Here is a 20,889-nt window from a genome sequence, read left to right on the forward strand (position 1 = left end):
TGTATGAATGAGCCTGGCCAATAGTGGTGCTATATAACAGGAATAGGGTGCCATTTCAAGCCTATGTTTATGGAGCAACATCTCTCCATCCCCAGAAAGATGTATCTTCAATCTTCTTGTTTAACAACATTTTAATGGATCTTGGAGTAATAATAAGCAAATTAATTCACCGCCAGTCAGCCTCAGGTGACATACCTGATCTCAACCGAGCTAGCTACCGCTCAGCTAGCATTTATACTTAATATCGCCCGAATCGCTTTCTTCTTCTTTACGGGGCCAGCCCGCCTACTGCTTGCCTGCCGACCAAACCATTTCCCATTTTGTATTTTCATCAAAGCCATGTTTCAGAGGGTTGAATCAAAAGAGCACATCATGGCACAGTACAACCTTGCTCCGAGGGTAGCATAGCCTTTGTCTCTTATAGAAAGCTTCTATTGTTGCTGCACTGATTCTAAAAAGGGCGGTTGTGACACAGAGCACTCAAGAGCAATGGCCCCTCTTGCACAAGCAGGAGATAATGGAACTGCAGATCAAGAAGAGTGCTCCCCCATAGCTGTCCCGCTCATGTCTTCTAGCTAGCTAGGTATTTCCTCATGGTAGAAAGCCTCACAGACATGGCTGATACCATCTACTCATATACAATGTGCTAGTTTAATATTCTGCTAACCTTAACATTTCCTGAAGCAAATATACTGTAGGCTGTCATGAAGACAGGAGGACCAAGGCACTCTTCATCTAATTAATTAAAATGCCTTTATTTGTATGGTATGTCCAATGGAAACCAATATCAAAAACTCTGATGTGTTTCGGCTACATGGCCTTCGTTAGGGAGTACCGTGTACAGTAGGCTACATTCAATCACAAACATTTCTTGATTAATCCAAAGGGAAGCATTTATCATTTCACCAACTGACTGTGACCTTCAAACCTTCAAACCGAAAGGAAAAGCAATCAACAAAAGCAACAAAACATGGCTTAGTAAATCCTTAAAACCCTGTAGGTTTGGTTTGAAGGCAGCTAAGCTAGATAAGTCTCAGCACTCTGGATCCTTCTTGCCATGCATGGCACCTCACTTGGCTGGCTGCTCCCTCTGGCCTGACAGAATTATCTTCTGCATCACAGAGAGACCAGCAGAGCAGAGACTGGGTGAACAGAGCTAGCTATGCAGAGACAGAGAGAGGGGACTCCATTTCATAGAGAGCTCCCACTGCAGAGCAAAATAGAGAGAACAGGGAAGTATCAGTGGCTCAGTGGCATTGGACGGTCATCCACCATTTTGTGATCCTCAAGGTCTGCATGGGCAACCCAGTCCCCCTCCCTGCCCTGCCCTGCCTTTACCCTGCTATCTTGTTACACAGATGGGACTGTTTAGCTAGGAGCCCAGACCTGGACCAGTTTCCTTTCCCATTTTCTACTGTCATTAGCTTCCAGGGAAAGGAGAAGTGACATTTTCTCTCTGCTCGATGGTTGCCTGGCCACCACAAGGTCTTCTTCAGAAGATAGGCGGACAGATAAAGAGATTTGATGATCACAGTTCACACCACCACCAAATACTGAACTTAATCTCTCTTTGAGATAACAGTCATGCTGTAGGTTAACCAAGGATTCCAGAGAAGGCCGTGAGAAGGGTTTACTGATAACACAATGAAACACAAACATACCTTTGCAGTGCTTTCAGCCTACATTTGCAGTGCTTTCACATTTAGGTAATTGGGTTTTTAATTTCTGATAAAACCACAAAACTCAGGATTTTAGGCTCACAGCAATAAGGTTAATTAAATATGCCATCCCAAACAATTATTAAGTGCACAAACTAATTGCAAGCCTTGGGTACAATTATTTAAAAAATATTATAATTTTTAAAAAATTGGTGGAGGTACTTCTCACTTGGTTTCTCTGCCCTTTGGGTTTGAGTATTCTCCATAGTCTGAGACATGTACCCAAGCAACTTCTCAGATGACGCAAACCTCGCTTTACTTTGATGTTGCTCCTGCTCAAAACACCTGGTCTAGAGTGTTAAATCGCAAGGAAAAACATTATGCTTCCATACAGGTAGAGGTAAGCACCGTCAATGGGTCACTGTGTTAAATTATACAGCCTATTTTGTTAAAATGAGGCCATATCACAGTTTTACATTTGAGTAATTTAGCAGATGCTCTTATCCAGAGCGACTTACAGTGTTGAGTGCATTCATTTTTCATACTTTTTTAATTCTGCATCACAGTGCTTGGCTTGGCATAGTGTCAGAGTTTCATCATCATTGTTATTAACACTCTTACTAGCTACATTAGTTGCTAGAAATTCATTAATAGTAAAGGAAATCGGTGTAGAACTGGAGAAAAGAAACATCACATACTGCAACTGCCTCAAGAAGCAATCATTCAGCAATCATTCAGCAATCATTCAGCAATCATTCAGCAATCATTCAGCATTCATTCAGAGATCATTCAGCAATCATTCAGCAATCATTCAGCAATCATTTAGCATTCATTCATCGTCAGATGCAAGGCCAATATGAAACAATAATAATATCCGACTCCCACATCTGACGGTTAAACCACCATTTAATTAAATGGTTCTCATATTATGTGAAATGTCCATCATCTTACCCAACTGACTGCTGCTGGCCATTCACAAGGCAGCGGAAATAATCATTATAGAGTCAGAATAATGACTAATCCAGAAATCTCAATCAAAAATCTTTCAAAATGGTCTGATTGTCGAATGTTCTCTCAAGGTCAATTACCAAGCTTAAAGGTTTGCATAAATACAAACAAGTTGAGCCAGTGGCTAAAACCACATTTACTATGTGGCCATTAAGAAATACTTGAGTTTTGTTTATTGCTAGTAAACACTGTAAAGATACCTTAAATAAATTAGGTTCTTAGATGTAGTGACCAGTGAATAGGAAAGTCACAAGCCCAGAACGTCTGGTTGAAGCAAAACTTAAGCAAACCCAAACTCAAAACTCAAGCAAAACTCAAGCTGTGGCTCTGCTTTCAAAATGTATTGGATTGTATTTCCCAAAGGGAATGTGCTGGGTCACGGATGAATACGTAGAGTTAAAGAAAGAAAACCGAAGAAGGATGTCCAATGACATTCTTGGAGAATAACCAGGAAATGTTTTTCCACAAAGACAAATTAGGCCAACTTCAGCAAACCATGATGCATTCAGCATTCCACAACGCAACCAAGCAATCCATAACCCATCTCTGTTTGACTTTGGCACCATTTCCCAAAGTTAGGCCAACACAGCCGACCTGCCAATGCTATGTGTCCAATTCAAAATAGATTTGAGGCACATGGATTTCTCCCCTGAGAGGTCACACATTGCAGGCCTACAGAAAGCATGACTATTATTGGTCACTGATGACAGAAACCCACATAGGTGTGAAACAAAGGCTGTGAATAGGTTGTAACAAGGTTGTAACAGGATTAGCCTACTACAAGATTACATCAGTTCTCTCTCTTTCCACATTTTGGGGTTTGTCCACTACGTTCAGAGCTGTCATCTCCAGAATCAAACCATTTGAATAAGAACATGGTTCTTCTACCTTGCTTCAGTGATGGTCATCATTCTGTAAGTCCTCTATCTTTAGACCTAGGGTCAAAGCTCTGTAAATTATGTCTCCTAATCTTTTTCTCTTCATGCTTTAATATATTCTGCTCAATTTAAAGATAAACGAGAGCATGACTAATCTTAAAACATTATTGCTCTTTATGAGGTGTAAGACAAATTTCTCATAATGACGCTCTTTGTGGACGTCTGCCAAAACATTCAGCATTACTGTCGTCTTCCTTTACCTGACATAGCAGATACCAGTTACAGGGTGAGGTTACAATCTGGTAGGTCTTGAAGTGAATGAAGAGACAGGGGACATAGACACAGATCCTACTGGTGGAAACGGGAAAGCCTAACAGAAGTATTACTTTCTAAACGTGAACTTTTGGAACAGTTTTGAAACTGTTTCCGCTGTATGCTAGTCTCTCCTACTTGTATAGGAGAAGTAGCTTAAGGTCCCTCTTCAGGTGAGCCAAACCACCCTCTTGAAGAGCAACACAAGACCCATTAATATTAACTTACCAGCGAGACCTCCTTCCCAACTCCTTAAATATTTAATCGGCCTTGGACAGCTTCATTGCTCTGTAGGCTGAGGCCAGTGGATCCCCTTTACAAGACCACTCCTGTTCCCTCTCAAAGAGGGCCTTGTCCCCTGCCACTAGACTGCCTCACGAACTGGCGTCTCCAAAGAATTCTGAATTTTTCCACCGCAGCTCAGCTCAACTCGGCTGACAGTCTCGTTTGAGAAACTTATGAAGGGTTGTGGATGAGACTGACCAGACTAGCTAACCTATGGGAAAGCTGGTGGCTACTGGCTAGGCCTATATCAGTCTGATTAAATATGGTTTAATAGATATCTTGAAAACAACATTAAGGCACATATAGCCATTCAAGTCAAAATAGTCCTAGATGTCCACAGAGACTGCATGCATGTGCAATGATGTCTCATGTTCGACACTGTGTCTGGTTTATGTGCCTCATGGCTTCAGAAATATAAATGTAAGTGCACCCTGTCACATACAGAGCAGTAAAAAGAAATCCCATCAGTATATAGTGTAACATGTTTCTACAGATCAAACAAGGAAGCTCCTTACACAAGCTGACCTTACTAGGGACACCCCTGGCACTAACATTTTATGTAATATAAAGTAAATATTATAAAATATTCAAAAACCGTTAAGTAACGTTATTTCATAATCCCTTCCAAAGTTGCCATACAGAGAGAGAGAAGATGCCATTGGCACTGAAGTGAAACATGGCAACAGTAACCAGAATGTCACTTCCACAAGAAAATCACTTCCTTTAACAGTTTCATTTATTCTACCATGATCTGTGCTCTTGCATCTAAATACAAAATAATGCCAAGAAGAGCTATAATGTGGGTTAGGTTTGATTTACATGCAAGTTAAATCAGAAAGCAGGTAAGATGGTAGCTGTGTTTTGAGGAGGCAAAAACTCACTCAAAATATCCAATATTGACAGATAGCGGGCCATTCTGAAATAGGGCTATGGCATGAACTACTATATAAAAGTGTGTTCACTGTTGCAGTAAGCTAGGCCCTACATCTCATGAGCCAATGCATCATGTCAAGAAAGCACTCACTGGACCATTTCAATTGGCTTTTGTGTGTCTCTCTCCCATCCCTGCCACGGCCCCAGGTAGCTACACTAGAGTGCATCACTCTGCCACTTGTGTGAGCTCCATTTCATTCTTCCTTCATGTCCAAACCATCACTGTACTAAGAGGTCACATTCATTCTGTTGTCTAATTCTTCCCCTTTTCTTCAAAATGTACGTTTTTTTGACAGAATCCTGAAATACCTCGATAAAATCCTGATATGAAATGTGTATATCTGAGCTGTCCCCTGTGAGTCCAAATTATGTTCTATATCTTATGGTTATAAGAACTGGACTAATGTTCCCAAAAGTAAATCCCTTACAACAGAATGGGGATAAAATGTCAAATCATATATAATTGTATTTGTCACGTGCGCCAAATTCAACAGGTGTAGACTTTACCGTGAAATCATGACTTACGAGCCCTTTCCCAAAAATGCAGAGTTAAAAAGTAAGAAAAATAGTAACACAATAAAATAACAACAACGAGACTATATACAAGGAGTACCGGTACCGAGTCAATGTGCAGGGGTACGAGGTAGTTGAAGTAATTGAGATAATATGTACATATAGGTAGGGGTTAAAAGTGACTAGGTAAACAGGATATATAATAAACAGAGTAGCAGCAGCGTGTGTGAAAGAGTGTGAAGTGTGTCTATATGTGCGTGTGTGTGTGTGTGGCGTCAATATTAATGTGTGTGTGTTTTGTGTGTGTAAGCATATGTAGTGTGTGTATGTGTGTGTGTGTTGGGGTGTAGTATGTGTGAGTGTGTGGGTAGAGTCCACCGAGTGTGCAAATAAAAAGGGGGTCAATGCAAATAGTCAGGGTAGCCATGGTTGTTGTCCTGGCACCACACTGCCAGGTCTCCGACCTCCTCCCTATAGTCGTGCACAGCCATGCAGTCGTGGGTGAACAGGGAGTACAGGAGGGGACTAAGCACGCACCCCTGAGGGGCCCCGTGTTGAGGGTCAGCGTGGCGGATGTGTTGTTGCCTACCCTCACCACCTGGGGGCGTCCCGTCAGGAAGCCAGGATCCAGTTGCAGAGGGAGGTGTTCAGTCCAAGCGTAGTGACGAGCTTGGAGGGCACTATGGTGTTGAACGTTGAGCTGTAGTCAATGAACAGCATTCTCACGTAGGTTTTCCTTTTGTCCAGGTGGGAAAGGGCAGTGTGGAAGGGGCAGTATGCAAATTGGAGTGGGTCCAGGGTGTTTGGGATGATGGTGTTGATGTGAGACATGACCAGCCTTTCAAAGCATTTCATGGCTACAGATGTGAGTGCTACAGGTTTAGACAGGTTACCTTGGCGTTCTTGGGCACAAGGACTTTTGTGGTCTGCTTGAAACATGTAGGTATTACAGTCGTCAGGAACAACTGGTGCTCTTATGCATGGTTCAGGGTTGCTAGCCTCGAAGCAAGCATAGAAAGCATTTAGCTCGTCTGGTAGGCTCGTGTCACTGGGCAGCTCCCAGCTTTGCGGCTTTGTAATCTGTGATAGTTTGCAAGCCTTGCCACATCCGATGAGCGTCAGAGCCGGTGTAGTAGGATTCGATCTTAGTCCTGTATTGACGCTTTGCCTGTTTGATGGTTCGTCAGAGGGCATAGCGTCCGGATTAGTGTCCCGCTCCTTGAAAGTGGCAGCTCTAGCCATTAGCTCAGTGCAGCTGTTGCCTGCAATCCATGGCTTCTAGTTGAGATACATACGTACGGACACTGTGGGGACGACGTCGTCGATGCACTTATTAATGAAGCCAGTGACTGACGTGGTAAACTCCTCAATGCCATTGGATGAATCCCAGAACATATTTCAGTCTGTACTAGCAAAACAGTCCTGTAGTTTAGCATCCGCTTCATTGGACCACTTCCGTATTGAGAACGTCTCTGGTACTTCCTGTTTGCGTTTTTGCTTGTACGCAGGAATCAGGAGGATAGAGTTATGGTCAGATTTGCCAAATGGAGGGTGAGGGAGAGCCTTGTATGCGTCTCTGTGTGTGGAGTATAGGTGATCTAGACTAATATCAATATTTGTATAGGAGTAAAAGTCGCCTTGTTTAATTTGGAAAGACTTTGATGCGCTTTCTGTGGCTTAATCCTTCCTACAGCAGGGAAACACGGTAATAGCCTACTGCGTTGTACAATGAAGAACTACCCTAAATATTTTAGCATTAACGCTGAAGAAAAACAAAACTACTTTGATAAGGAAATGCACTCTAACCCCCAGTGTGTAAACACACAACTTCTGGAGGTCTTGGACAATCCACCAGAATTGGGCTACTGTGTAATGCTGGAGATCTGCTAACTTCATCCAGACTGGTTGAGACTCAAAATAGCCTAGACATGAGGTTCACAGAGATTTTATCAGTGATGAATTGTGATCATAGTATAATATGTAGGCTATAATGCAGCTAACTTGGGCCATAAGTATCCTTCTTCGAGGAGGAAGCTATTTGTAATGCACAGAAATGACCCATCTGTAAAAGATCAAGACTACAGCATGAAGTCTAGCAAGAACATAATTTCCCAGCAAATACCTAAATCTGCCCAGCTCTGAAGACATCTAGCCTACATATTTTCAGTCCAAAACATCCCAGCTAGCTCCTCCTTGAGAACCTGTTTCCCTTGACATGTGAGACTGAGACTAACGCCACCATTTTGATTACCTCCTAGCCCACAGTTGTCGCAGAGTGTATAGCTCAGTCTCCTTGTCAGCAAGATTTCACCATGGCTAGAGTTGAGTGAGTCTGCAGGAGAGGCAGGAGCAGGCACGCAGGGATACAAGGCAGGCACACATTGCCTTCTCTTGACTGAGTGAATGACAAGGATTGCCATTCCTTCAGCCATACGGTACACACCACAGTTAAACTGAGGTTGAGGAGAACTACATTTACTGTACATGCTGAGAACAAGTACATTAATAACAAATCGATTAACAAACTACTATTCAAACTCTAAATCTCAAAACATGTGTAGTAAAACATGTAAATTGTTAATTTTACTTTTTGGAGAGCTCTGTCTATCTAATCTACTGTAGCCTAAATTGTAGAATAGCCATATGGCATAGCCTGCATGGTGAGATGGTTGAGGTGTAGCAAACTGCTTTTGAAAGTTGTCTACTTTACTCTCAAGAACTTTGTAAGACTGCACTCCTCTGTGTGTGCACACACACATACCTGCAGCTACAACTCCATTATTAAGCATTAAAATTCCCATCTCATCCATGTGTGTCTGGGACTGTCCTTCTCTCACCAGCACATTGACAGCTCCAAACCATCACATACTGGACCTACCACTGGGACCCATAATAACACTCCTGAAACACCCTCCATTTCCCCCTAAACACAATGGCAATAATAGAACAGGTGGACAGGAAATGAATCAAATGTATCCAAAATAGAATATAAACTTCACCTTGACTAGTTCTCATAAATCACTATAAATAAAACGAACAATACTTGGAAATATCCATAAAGACTTCCAAACTATAGCTACATCAGCCCTATAACCCAGAATTGGCTGCTGTACTGGAGAAGAAAGTCAACCTTTGTTCTTCCGTGAGGGCTCCTGTCTGACTCCAGGCTCTCCTCTGAGACTCATCTGCCTTCCTCCATTTTATGGTGAAGCCCCAATGACATACCTGACTTCAGAGCCCTGGCTGAAAGCGTAACATCCAAAACAGTTCTGCTTACAGCGCCACATCAGACTCAGAATACATTTTTAAAAAGAAGTCAAACTGATTATACGGATATTTCATCCATGAAACTGGTGGCTAGATAGTTCCAATCATATGGAGAACCATATTAAATCCACATCAGATTAGATTGTAATTGAAGGAATAAACAAACCATCGGGAGCATAACATAGTGGACATGGAGTGTCTGGACGTGTACCAGCGGCTATGCCAGCCAGACTGTCGCTAATGGAGGCTGGGCTCTCTCTTTCTGCTCTGGCTGGCTGAGTGGGAGAGAACGTAGGGCAGTCCGTGCAATGGCTTCTCCTTGAAGCAATCGCACAACACAGCCGGGGGACCGACGCTAAATCCCCTGACTCTTCCGACCTAGAGTTGAAACACGCAGCTCACAACCTCGGCTTTCTTATTTCCTCCTTGTCCAGTTTGACAACAACACGAAAGATAAATAGCTAGATAGCTACACGAATGGAAGGTTGGTAGAATATTATTGGTAGGTAGAAGAAGCTAGTTGACTTTGACTACCATGGGTGCCAGCGCCAGCCAGTTCGAGCGTTCGTTCGTCCACCCGTTTATTCTCGCTCGCCCAGGCTGGTTCACGCAAGTCACCACGTCTGCTGCTACACTAACTAAGAAAGGAGATAAGCTCTTTCCAGGTCATTCACGAGGCGCTCTCTCTGTCTCCAAATTATTCCATCTACCAAACAACGACGTACTCGTGAACCATGAACCCAAGCGAGCAGTGATCTTAAACAAACTGGTACATTTTATAATAAACTCACAGTTACGTCTTCTTCGGGTGGAGAAGCGATCTTCTACATAAAAGTTGTCCTGTATTTCATGCGTTTGCCCGGTCTAATGGATGAACGCCATGTTTCCTGCTTCTCCTTTGCTGCAGCTGCAGATGACCTGAGATCCGCCTGTCTCTGAATAATGAGCAACCACAGAGACAAGGAAGACAATCTGCAAAGCAGGCAACACAAAGAAATTTTGGAGACTAGCAAGCACCAGAGGGTGCACAAGAGTTTACGATGAGACGACAGGAGAGGACCAGCAGCAGGATGATGGTCAACGTGTGTATCCTCTGAGCAACTCATCACAACGTGTGTATCCTCTGAGCAACTCATCACAACGTGTGTATCCTCTGAGCAACTCATCACAATGTGTGTGTCGTCTGAGCAACTCATCACAACTTGCATATTTTCTGAGCAACTCATCCTTCACCGAGTCCAATTAAACCCCCAGTCTCAGGCAGCCTGAATGGGCGTCGTTAACAGCTAGAGAGGGAATCTAGTGCATGAATAAATATGAGTTATTAGTTATATCCATATGCACACCTCATGAGGGTTATCAACAGTTCACAGACTGAAACTGGGTAATGATGCTGAATACTGTATCCCACATCCAACCTTACAGACAGGCAGACAGACAGACCAGACAGACAGACAGACAGACAGACAGACAGACAGACAGACAGACATACAGACAGACAGACAGACAGACAGACATACAGACAGACAGACAGACAGACAGACATACAGACAAGCAGACAGACAGACAGGCAGACAGACAGACAATCAGACAGACAGACAGACAGACAGACAAGCAGACAGACAAGCAGACAGAACTGAAGAGACTATAATAATGTAGTATAGAATAAAGTAGAATAGAATAGCATACTGGCTTCCTCACCACCCTTGTCTCCCATTGTGTAATAAAGTACATGTGTTATAAACAGATTCAGGACCACAGCAAAAAAAATCACAGTGGCTTGAATATGACTAATGAAGTCCATGAAGATCACCCCGGCTGCTGTAGTCAATGTTGCTCTACCATTAAGATGCTAACCAAGGGGGAAATAATAGGACATCCTGTTTTGATCCTGTATTGGTGGAGTGAGAGAGAGCGAAAGAAAGAGAGAGAGAGATCAAGGAACTACCTCTCCAAATAGAAGGAACGTAACAGAGTTAAACATTTCCTGATGAGTTACAATATCATGTTCTAAGTTCTGCCAGAGCCCTCAGAGACTAATATAAATGTACAGTTAGCCTATAGTGTAGCAAGCTGTTTAGCAATGTAATTAACACCCACAACATTTTTCTAGACTCATTTTCGACTATTGTGTTTTCATTACTGTGTAATTATTCTTCAAAGTACATTGTAATAAGTATTTTTATTTACTTGTTTTTACCGTGCATAAAACAGAGTTATGTTGGTTATGATAATTAATTAATGATGGATAAATGTGAAAATTACTGGCACAGAAATACTACATTAATTATTGAAGTTTGGTTTGAAATGTCATTCATGAGTTATGAACAGGGGCGCAACTTTGATTTTAGAAGTGGGGGGACATTTGTTTTTAATTATATATATTTTTATATCCAGTCAGATAAACACTCCAAACAGCCTACCCGACCGCTCAGAGGCGTCCGCATGGTCCTAAAGCAGAACCGTTGCCTAGTTTTGTATCACATTCCAATGATAAAACTGGGGGGGGGGGGGGGGGGGGACAAAAATGCAATTTCAGAATGTGGGGGGGACATGGTTATGAAATACATACTTTGTATACAGAATGGAATTGAATGATTCAGAGTGGAAATTATATTCCCTTCGGCCGTCTCTCACTTGGTGCATCCTTCAATATGCTATGCGTGTTTCAGTGCCTGACTGGAATCATTTTCAAGATGATGCCATAAAATCCATTGACTAGTAAATGGCATCTTGCTCTGCCCCAGTCACTCCCTAGACACACCCATAGTCACTTCCTGGTTTGAGTTGATAGGGAGAATCTCAATTGGATTTGCTCGCCTCCTCTCCCCCGTCCTCTCCTCCCCTGCTTTTGAAAAAGGTCACAGGCAATCGAGGAGATGCAGTGATGAGAGGGAAAGTGGACGGAAAATACGCTTGCAAGAAATGATACGGTCCTTCTGTCACGATCGTCTAACAGAGATGAGGACCAAGGCGCAGCGTTGCAGGCAAACATACTCTTTATTAGAGACACGATCAAAAAACAACAAAACGATAACGTGACAGTTCACGGTCTAACACAACAGACTAGAAACAAGATCCCACAAACTCTGTGGGGAAACAGGCTGCTAAAGTATGGTTCTCAATCAGAGACAACAAGCAACAGCTGAATCACGTTGCCTCTGATTGAGAACCACACTGGCCAACATAGACAAACAATACTAGAATGTGAAACCTAGAACAAAACACATATACTTTACACACCCTGGCTCAACATATTAGAGTCCCCAGAGCCAGGGCGTGACAGTACCCCGCCCTAAAGGCGCGGACTCCGACCGCGCCCACCAAATACCACAGGGGAGGGACCGGGTGGGCACTCCGCTTAGGCGGCGGATCCGGCTCCGGGCCTGATCCCCGCTCCCTCTCCAACCCCCCAAAGTACCCCTGGTCCGGTCTGGCCCCGCTGGCCGGAGCTGGACTGCACACTGGTGGAGCGGATTGCTCTAGCTCCGGCGTGAAGCATCTGACCGGTGCCGGACCAGCCACCAGTGGAACAGGCACGGGCCGTGCCGGACTGACGACGCACACCACTGGCTTGGTGTGGGGAGCAGGAGCGGGCCGAGCCGGCCTGACGAAACGCACCACTGACTTGGTGCGGGGAGCAGGAGCGGGCCGGACCGGGCTGACGAAGCGCACCACTGACTTGGTGCGGGGAGCAGGAACGGGCCGAGCCGGGCTGACGAAACGCACCACTGACTTGGTGCGGGGAGCAGGAGCGGGCCGAGCCGGGCTGACGAAACGCACCACTGACTTGGTGCGGGGAGCAGGAGCGGGCCGGACCGGGCTGACGAAACGCACCACTGACTTGGTGCGGGGAGCAGGAACGGGCCGAGCCGGGCTGACGAAACGCACCACTGACTTGGTGCGGGGAGCAGGAGCGGGCCGGACCGGGCTGACGAAGCGCACCACTGACTTGGTGCGGGGAGCAGGAGCGGGCCGGACCGGGCTGACGAAGCGCACCACAGGCTTGGTGCGGGGAGCAGGAACAGGCCGGGCCGAGCTGGCGACGCGCACCGTAGACTTGGTGCGAGTGGCAGGAACAGGCCGGACCGTACTGGGAACACACACCACTGGCCCTACGTGGGGATCAGGAACAGGCCGGACCGGACTGGCAACACACCCCAGTACCTCTCGCCGTGCCTCTACACCTTCCATCCCCTCTTCGACCAGTGGCCCCCGTAACCTGGCGGCCTCCTCTGCCAACCCGCTGGGCCGCTCTATCGCGGCCTCCTGCTGCCCCGACGTCGTGAGCCCCCCCCCTAAACATTTTCTGGGAGTCTCTCTTCCCCGTGGGCCAGGCCTCTATGGTTCTCGCCCAACTCTCGCTCTTCTGCTTCCAATTCCCGCCATTCAGCTCCTCATTCGGCTTGACCCAGTCGAAGCTCTTCCTCCACTGTTCCCAAGTCCACCCTCTCTGCTCCTCACTAGGCTGCTTGGTCCAGTTCTGGTGGGATCTTCTGTCACGATCGTCTAACAGAGATGAGGACCAAGGCGCAGCGTTGCAGGCAAACATACTCTTTATTAGAGACACGATCAAAAAACAACAAAACGATAACGTGACAGTTCACGGTCTAACACAACAGACTAGAAACAAGATCCCACAAACTCTGTGGGGAAACAGGCTGCTAAAGTATGGTTCTCAATCAGAGACAACAAGCAACAGCTGAATCACGTTGCCTCTGATTGAGAACCACACTGGCCAACATAGACAAACAATACTAGAATGTGAAACCTAGAACAAAACACATATACTTTACACACCCTGGCTCAACATATTAGAGTCCCCAGAGCCAGGGCGTGACACCTTCTCCACTCGCACATCATTCGGCAAATGACGTTTACAGAGGAGGAATCCCAAAATACACACTGAGTGTACAAAACATGACGAACACCTGCTTTTTCCATGTCATAGACTGACCAGGTCAACCCAGGTGAAAACTATGATCCCTTATTGATTTCAATTGTTAAATTCACTTCAATTAGTGTAGATGAAGGGGAGGAGACATGTAAAACAATTATTTTTAAGCCTTGAGACAATTGAGACATGGATTGTGTATGTGTGCCATTCAGAGGATGAATGGGCAAGACAAAAAATTGAAATGCCTTTGAACGGGGTATGATAGTAGGTGCCAGGCGCACCGGTTTGTGTCAAGAACTGCAACGCTGCTCGGTTTTTCAAGCGCAACAGTTTTCTGTGTGTATCAAGAATGGTGCACCAACCAAAGGACATCCAGCCAACTGTGGGAAGCATGTGGGACACGAATTATCTGTTTAGTGTGTTAACACACTATTGGTAGTTTGTTGTAACCAAGTATTGGTGCTAAACTGTGTGTTATTGGATGCTAGCATGCTAGTTAGCTATAGCGTCATAGTTAGCTAGCTGAATAAAGTAAGTTGAGTCTATTCCTTGAAACATTGAACCGCTGTAGTTCACAACAATTCTAAATTCTAAAGTGGAAGTTGGGAGAGTTTTATTCGGGTGGTTCAGTGAAACAATTATAGTTTCTGAGGTGAAGTTGGGAGAGTTATATTTGGGAGTTTTGGTTTTTACTCTCTCCTTTCCCAGATGTTTAGTTCATTTCATTCCGATCTCCTCTGCATTATTGTAGCCATTTGCTACAGCCTGTCAACTATGCCTCTGCCTATCCCTGTTCTCTCCTCTCCGCACAGGCTACACAAACGCCTCACACCGCGTGGCTGCTGCCTCTCTAACCTGGTGGTCCCTGCACGCACCCCACACCTGGAGTTCCAGGTCTCAGGCAGCCTCTGGAACTGCCGTTCTGCTGCCAACAAGGCTGACTTCATCCCAGCCTATGCTACCCTCCAGTCCCTCGACTTCCTGGCGCTGATGGAAACATGGATTACCACTGAAAACACTGCTACTCCTACTGCTCTCTCCTCGTCTGACCATGTGTTCTCGCATACCCCGAGAGCATCTGGTCAGAGGGGTGGTGGCACAGGAATCCTCATCTCTCCCAAGTGGACATTCTAAATTTTTCCCCTAACCCATCTGTCTATCTCCTCATTTGAATTCCATGCTGTCACAGTCACTAGCCCATTTAAGCTTAATATCCTTGTCATCTATCGCCCTCCAGGTTCCCTTGGAGAGTTCATCAATGAGCTTGACGCCTTGATAAGTTCCTTTCCTGAGGATGGCTCACCCCTCACAGTTTTGGGGGATTTCAACCTCCCTACGTCTACATTTGACTCATTTCTCTCTGCCTCCTTCTTTCCACTCCTCTCCTCTTTTGACCTCACCCTCTCACCGTCCCTCCCTACTCACAAGGCAGGCAATACGCTTGACCTCATCTTTACTAGATGCTGCTCTTCTACTAATCTCACTGCAACTCCCCTCCATGTCTCCGACCACTACTTTGTATCCTTTTCTCTCTCGCTCTCCTCCAACACTACTCACTCTGCCCCTACACAGATGGTAATGCGCCGCCGCAACCTTCGCTCTCTCTCTCCCACTACTCTCTCCTCTTCCATCCTATCATCTCTTCCCTCTGCTCAATCCTTCTCCCTCCAATCTCCTGATTCTGCCTCCTCAACCCTCCTCTCCTCCCTTTCTGCATCCTTTGACTCTCTGTGTCCCCTATCCTCCCGGCCGGCTCGGTCCTCCCCTCCAGCTCCGTGGCTTGATGACTCATTGCGAGCTCACAGAACAGAGCTCTGGGCAGCGGAGCGGAAATGGAAGAAAACTAAACTCCCTGCCGACCTGGCATCTTTTCACTCCCTCCTCTCTACATTTTCTTCATCTGTTTCTGCTGCTAAGGCCACTTTCTACCATTCTAAATTCCAAGCATCTGCCTCTAACCCTAGGAAGCTCTTTGCCACATTCTCCTCCCTGCTTTGATACTCTGAACCATCAGATCCTCCTCTCCACCCTCTCCGAGCTGGGCAACTCCGGCGCGGCTCACTCCTGGATCGCGTCCTACCTGACCGGTCGCTCCTACCAAGTGGCGTGGCGAGAAGCTGTCTCCACACCACGTGCTCTCACCACTGGTGTCCCCCAGGGCTCAGTTCTAGGCCCTCTCCTATTCTCCCTATACACCAAGTCACTTGGCTCTGTCATATCCTCACATGGCCTCTCCTATCATTGCTACGCTGACGATACACAACTAATCTTCTCCTTTCCCCCTTCTGATAACCAGGTGGCGAATCGCATCTCTGCATGTCTGGCAGACATATCAGTATGGATGACGGATCACCACCTCAAGCTGAACCTTGGCAAGACGGAGCTGCTCTTCCTCCCGGGGAAGGACTGCCCGTTCCATGATCTCGCCATCACGGTTGACAACTCCGTTGTGTCCTCCTCCCAGAGTGCGAAGAGCCTTGGCGTGACCCTGGACAACACCCTGTCGTTCTCTGCTAACATCAAGGCGGTGACCCGATCCTGCAGGTTCATGCTCTACAACATTCGGAGAGTACGACCCTGCCTTACACAGGAAGCGGCACAGGTCCTAATCCAGGCACTTGTCATCTCCCGTCTGGATTACTGCAACTCGCTGTTGGCTGGGCTCCCTGCCTGTGCCATTAAACCCCTACAACTCATCCAGAATGCCGCAGCCCGTCTGGTGTTCAACCTTCCCAAGTTCTCTCACGTCACCCCGCTCCTCCGCACACTCCACTGGCTTCCAGTTGAAGCTCGCATCTGTTACAAGACCATGGTGCTTGCCTATGGAGCTGTGAGGGGATCGGCACCTCTGTACCTTCAGGCTCTGATCAGTCCCTACACCCAAACGAGGGCATTGCGTTCATCCACCTCTGGCCTGCTGGCTCCCCTTCCTCTGCGGAAGCATAGTTCCCGCTCAGCCCAGTCAAAACTGTTCGCTGCTCTGGCACCCCAATGGTGGAACAAGCTCCCTCACGACGCCAGGACAGCGGAGTCACTCACCACCTTCCGGAGACATTTGAAACCCCACCTCTTTAAGGAATACCTGGGATAGGATGAAGTAATCCGAGGAGTGGAGGACACTTCGCCATTCGCCAACTAACAAATGTATACTCTCCTTGATGCTTGACCACTTATCGGTTTCCAGATCACGGAGGAGAGGAGGACGGACTTTTGCCAAATTGTGAATCTCCCAGAGGGAGTGGGTGTGTCAGGAAATTGGGGGATCCGTCTTGACTCCATCTTGGTCAGAAATGAGGGGATTCGATGAATGCCCCAGGCAATGCCCCGGGTGGACCGAGTTAGCGCCCCAGGCAATGCCCCGGGTGGACCGAGTTAGCGCCCCAGGCAATGCCCCGGGTGGACCGAGTTAGCGCCCCAGGCAATGCCCCGGGTGGACCGAGTTAGCGCCCCAGGCAATGCCCCGGGTGGACCGAGTTAGCGTTGACTACATTCGATTTGGAGCCGGGTGCCCCGTTCTGGCCGCAAGAGGCTCTTCCAGCAAGACAATAACCCCAAGCACGAATCAAAATCCACAAAGAAATAGTTATTGACCACAAAATCAACATTTTGCAATGGCCATGTCAGTCTCCGGACTTGAACCCCATTGAAAACCTGTGGTTTGAATTGAAGAGGACAGTCCATAAGGATATCAAGGATCTGGAAAGATTTTGTATGGTGGAATGGTCTAAAACAGGGATCATCAACTAGATTCAGCCGGGGCCAATTATTTTCTTGAGCGGATGGTCGGGGGGCCAGAACATAATTAGAAATAATTTGTAGACCGCAAATTGACCGCAAGAAGCCCAAACAGATATAATATTTGACTAAAACATAATCATTTCAAATCGTGCTTACATTTGTATGCGATCACGTGTCTCTCTATTATGTGAGAATACTTGGGAACAGTATAAAATAACTTGGAGCTGATTTCCTGGTGCTTTTACAGTCTATTATGGCCAACAATTAACATTAAAAAAAAAATAATAATAACATACAGTACCAGTCAAAAGTTTTAGAACACCTACACATTCAAGGTTTTTTCTTTCTTTTTACTATTTTCTACATTGTAGAATAATAGTGAAGACATCAAAACTATGAAATTACACATATGGAATCATGTAGTAACCAAAAAGGTGTTAAACAAATCAAAATATACAGTATGTTATATTTGAGATTCTTCAAATAGCCACCCTTTGTCTTGATGACAGCTTTGCATACTCTTGGCATTCTCTCAACCAGCTTCATGAGGTAGTCACCTGGAATGCATTTCAATTAACAGGTGTGCCTTCTTAAATGTTAATTTGTGGAATTTCTTTCTCTCTTAATGCGTTTCAGCCAATCAGTTGTGTTATGACAAGGGGGGGGGGTTGAGGCGGGAGGGAGGGTGCTGGAGGCGGGAGGGTGCTAGAGTGCGGGAGGGAGGGTGCTGGAGGCGGGAGGGTGCTAGAGTTGGGGATACAAATAAAAAAATACTTATCAGATGACTGATGGGATAACAGATATGACTAGTACAAACTGTATCATCACACACACACACACACACACACACACACACACACACACAGACAGACAGACAGATCGGATAAAACATATGACTACATACATGCTGTAGTATCACACGTACACTATATATACAAAAGTATGTGGACACCCCTTCAAATTAGTGGATTCGGCTATTTCAACCACACCTGTTACTGACAGTAAAATTGAGCACACAGCCATGCAATCTCCATAGACAAACATTGGCAGTAGAATGGCTTTACTGAAGAGCTCAGTGACTTTCAATGTGGCACCGTCATAGGATGCCACCTTTCCAACAAGTCAATTCGTCAAATTTCTGCCCTGCTAGAGCTGCCCTGGCCAACTGTAAGTGCTGTTATTGTGAAGTGGAAACTTCTAGGAGCAACAACGGCTCGGCCGCAAAGTGATAGGACACACAAGCTCACAGAACAGGACCGCGAGTGCTGAAGCGCGTAGCGAGTTCCAAACTGCCTCTGGAAGCAATGTCAGCACAAGAACTGTTCGTCAGGAGCTTCATGAAATGGGTTTCCATGGTCGAGCAGCCGCACACAAGCCTAAGAATACCATGTGCAATGCCATTGGTCTCTGGAGCAGTGAAAACGCGTTTTCTGGAGTGATGAATCTCGCTACACCATCTGGCAGTCCAACTGACAAATCTGGGTTTGGTGGATGCCAGGAGAACGCTACCTGCCTGAATGCATAGTGCCAACTGTAAAGTTTGGTGGAGGAGGAATAATGGTCTGGAGCTGTTTTTCATGGTTCGGGCTAGGCCCCTTAGTTCCAGTGAAGGGAAATGGTTTGTCGAGATCGGTGTGAAATAACTTGACTGGCCTGCACAGAGCCCTGACCTCAACCCCATCGAACACCTTTGGGATGAATTGGAACGCCGACTGCGAGCCAGCCCGAATCGCCCAACATCAGTACCAGACCTCACTATTGCTCTTGTGGCTGAATGGAAGCAAGTCCCCACAGCAGTGTTCCAACATCTAGTGGAAAGCCTTCCCAGAAGAGTGGAGGCAGTTATAGCAGCAAAGGGTGGACCAACTCCATATTAATGCCCATGATTTTGAAATAAGTTCGACGAGCAGGTGTCCACATACTTTTGGTCATGTAGTGTACAGTAGCAACTTATCCCTGCTAACATGATTATGTCTGTAGCTCTGTGTATGTCCTTTAGTCCTTTAGTCTACGCAATAGGCCGGAATCCATATGGTCAAAAGCAGTGATGAGGGTTCCAAGATTGTTGTTGTTGTGAAAGTGAGTAATCATAATCTGGTACCTCCTCACCACCTTCGAGCTCTCCTCTGTGACTAAAGTTATTTTCTTCTTCACCTTTACCACAAAGAAGAATACAGAGATCCAGAGCCATGTTGTAGGCCTAAGACATGTTGTAGGCCTAAGACATGTTGTAGGCCTAAGACATGTTGTAGGCCTAAGAAAACCTTCACTGGAGTGTAGGAATGTGTTCTGATTTGGAAGGAGATCCTTGTTAAAGACATGGCCGCGGCCAGGGTTGTGAGCTGGTTTTTGTGATTCCAAGGGGTGCAGGCAGGGTGGCTGGGTCACGCTGATACGACATATGGCTGCAGAGGAAAATCTGGTTAATGTGGGAGGACTAGGGTTGTGTCCCAAATGGAACCGTATTCCCTATGTAGTGCACTACTTTTGACCAGGGCCCATAGGGATCTGGTCAAAAGTAGTGCACTATAAATGGGGATAGGGTGCCATTTGGGATGTAACTCAGGACAGACTGCACCGGGAAACACCAACCGTTTCCACGTCCCCTCTGTGCCTCAGTGCCAGGCCTTCCTCCAGAGCAGGCAGCTAAAAACAGACAAACAGACGTCAGGGATTCACATGGTTCCACTGTGGGAGGGTGGGAGGTCAAATCAAAATCAAATCAAATCAAATGTTATTGGTCGCATACACATATTTAGCAGATGTTATTACGGGTGTAGCGCAATGCTTATGTTCCTAGCTCCAGCTAACAATTCACAACAATACACACAGATATAAAAGTAAAATAATATTAGGACGAGCAATGTCGGAGTCCGGAGTATAAATATAAATGTGTGATGGGATGTACAGTGGGGAAAAAAAGTATTTAGTCAGCCACCAATTGTGCAAGTTCTCCCACTTAAAAATATGAGAGAGGCCTGTAATTTTCATCATAGGTACACGTCAACTATGACAGACAAATTGAGAAAAAAAAATCCAGAAAATCACATTGTAGGATTTTTAATGAATTTATTTGCATATTATGGTGGAAAATAAGTATTTGGTCACCTACAAACAAGCAAGATTTCTGGCTCTCACAGACCTGTAACTTCTTCTTAAAGAGGCTCCTCTGTCCTCCACTCGTTACCTGTATTAATGGCACCTGTTTGAACTTGTTATCAGTATAAAAGACACCTGTCCACAACCTCAAACAGTCACACTCCAAACTCCACTATGGCCAAGACCAAAGAGCTGTCAAAGGACACCAGAAACAAAATTGTAGACCTGCACCAGGCTGGGAAGACTGAATCTGCAATAGGTAAGCAGCTTGGTTTGAAGAAATCAACTGTGGGAGCAATTA

At 45.8% G+C, this 20,889-nt stretch overlaps 1 protein-coding gene across 1 annotated transcript in view; it reads right to left on the bottom strand.

Annotated features, from left to right (window-relative positions):
- Positions 1–9,791, bottom strand: part of LOC311136163 (zinc finger protein 462-like) — a 60,137-nt gene extending 50,346 nt beyond the window's left edge. The window contains exon 1 of the mRNA XM_084170254.1: positions 9,646–9,791. The gene's annotated coding sequence lies outside the window, so the exon portion shown is untranslated. The remainder of the gene's footprint in view (positions 1–9,645) is intronic.
- Between the last annotated feature and the right edge of the window lie 11,098 nt (positions 9,792–20,889).

This window comes from Coregonus lavaretus (genome assembly GCF_964263955.1).
Source record: "Coregonus lavaretus genome assembly, chromosome: 10".
Taxonomy (NCBI): domain Eukaryota; kingdom Metazoa; phylum Chordata; class Actinopteri; order Salmoniformes; family Salmonidae; genus Coregonus; species Coregonus lavaretus.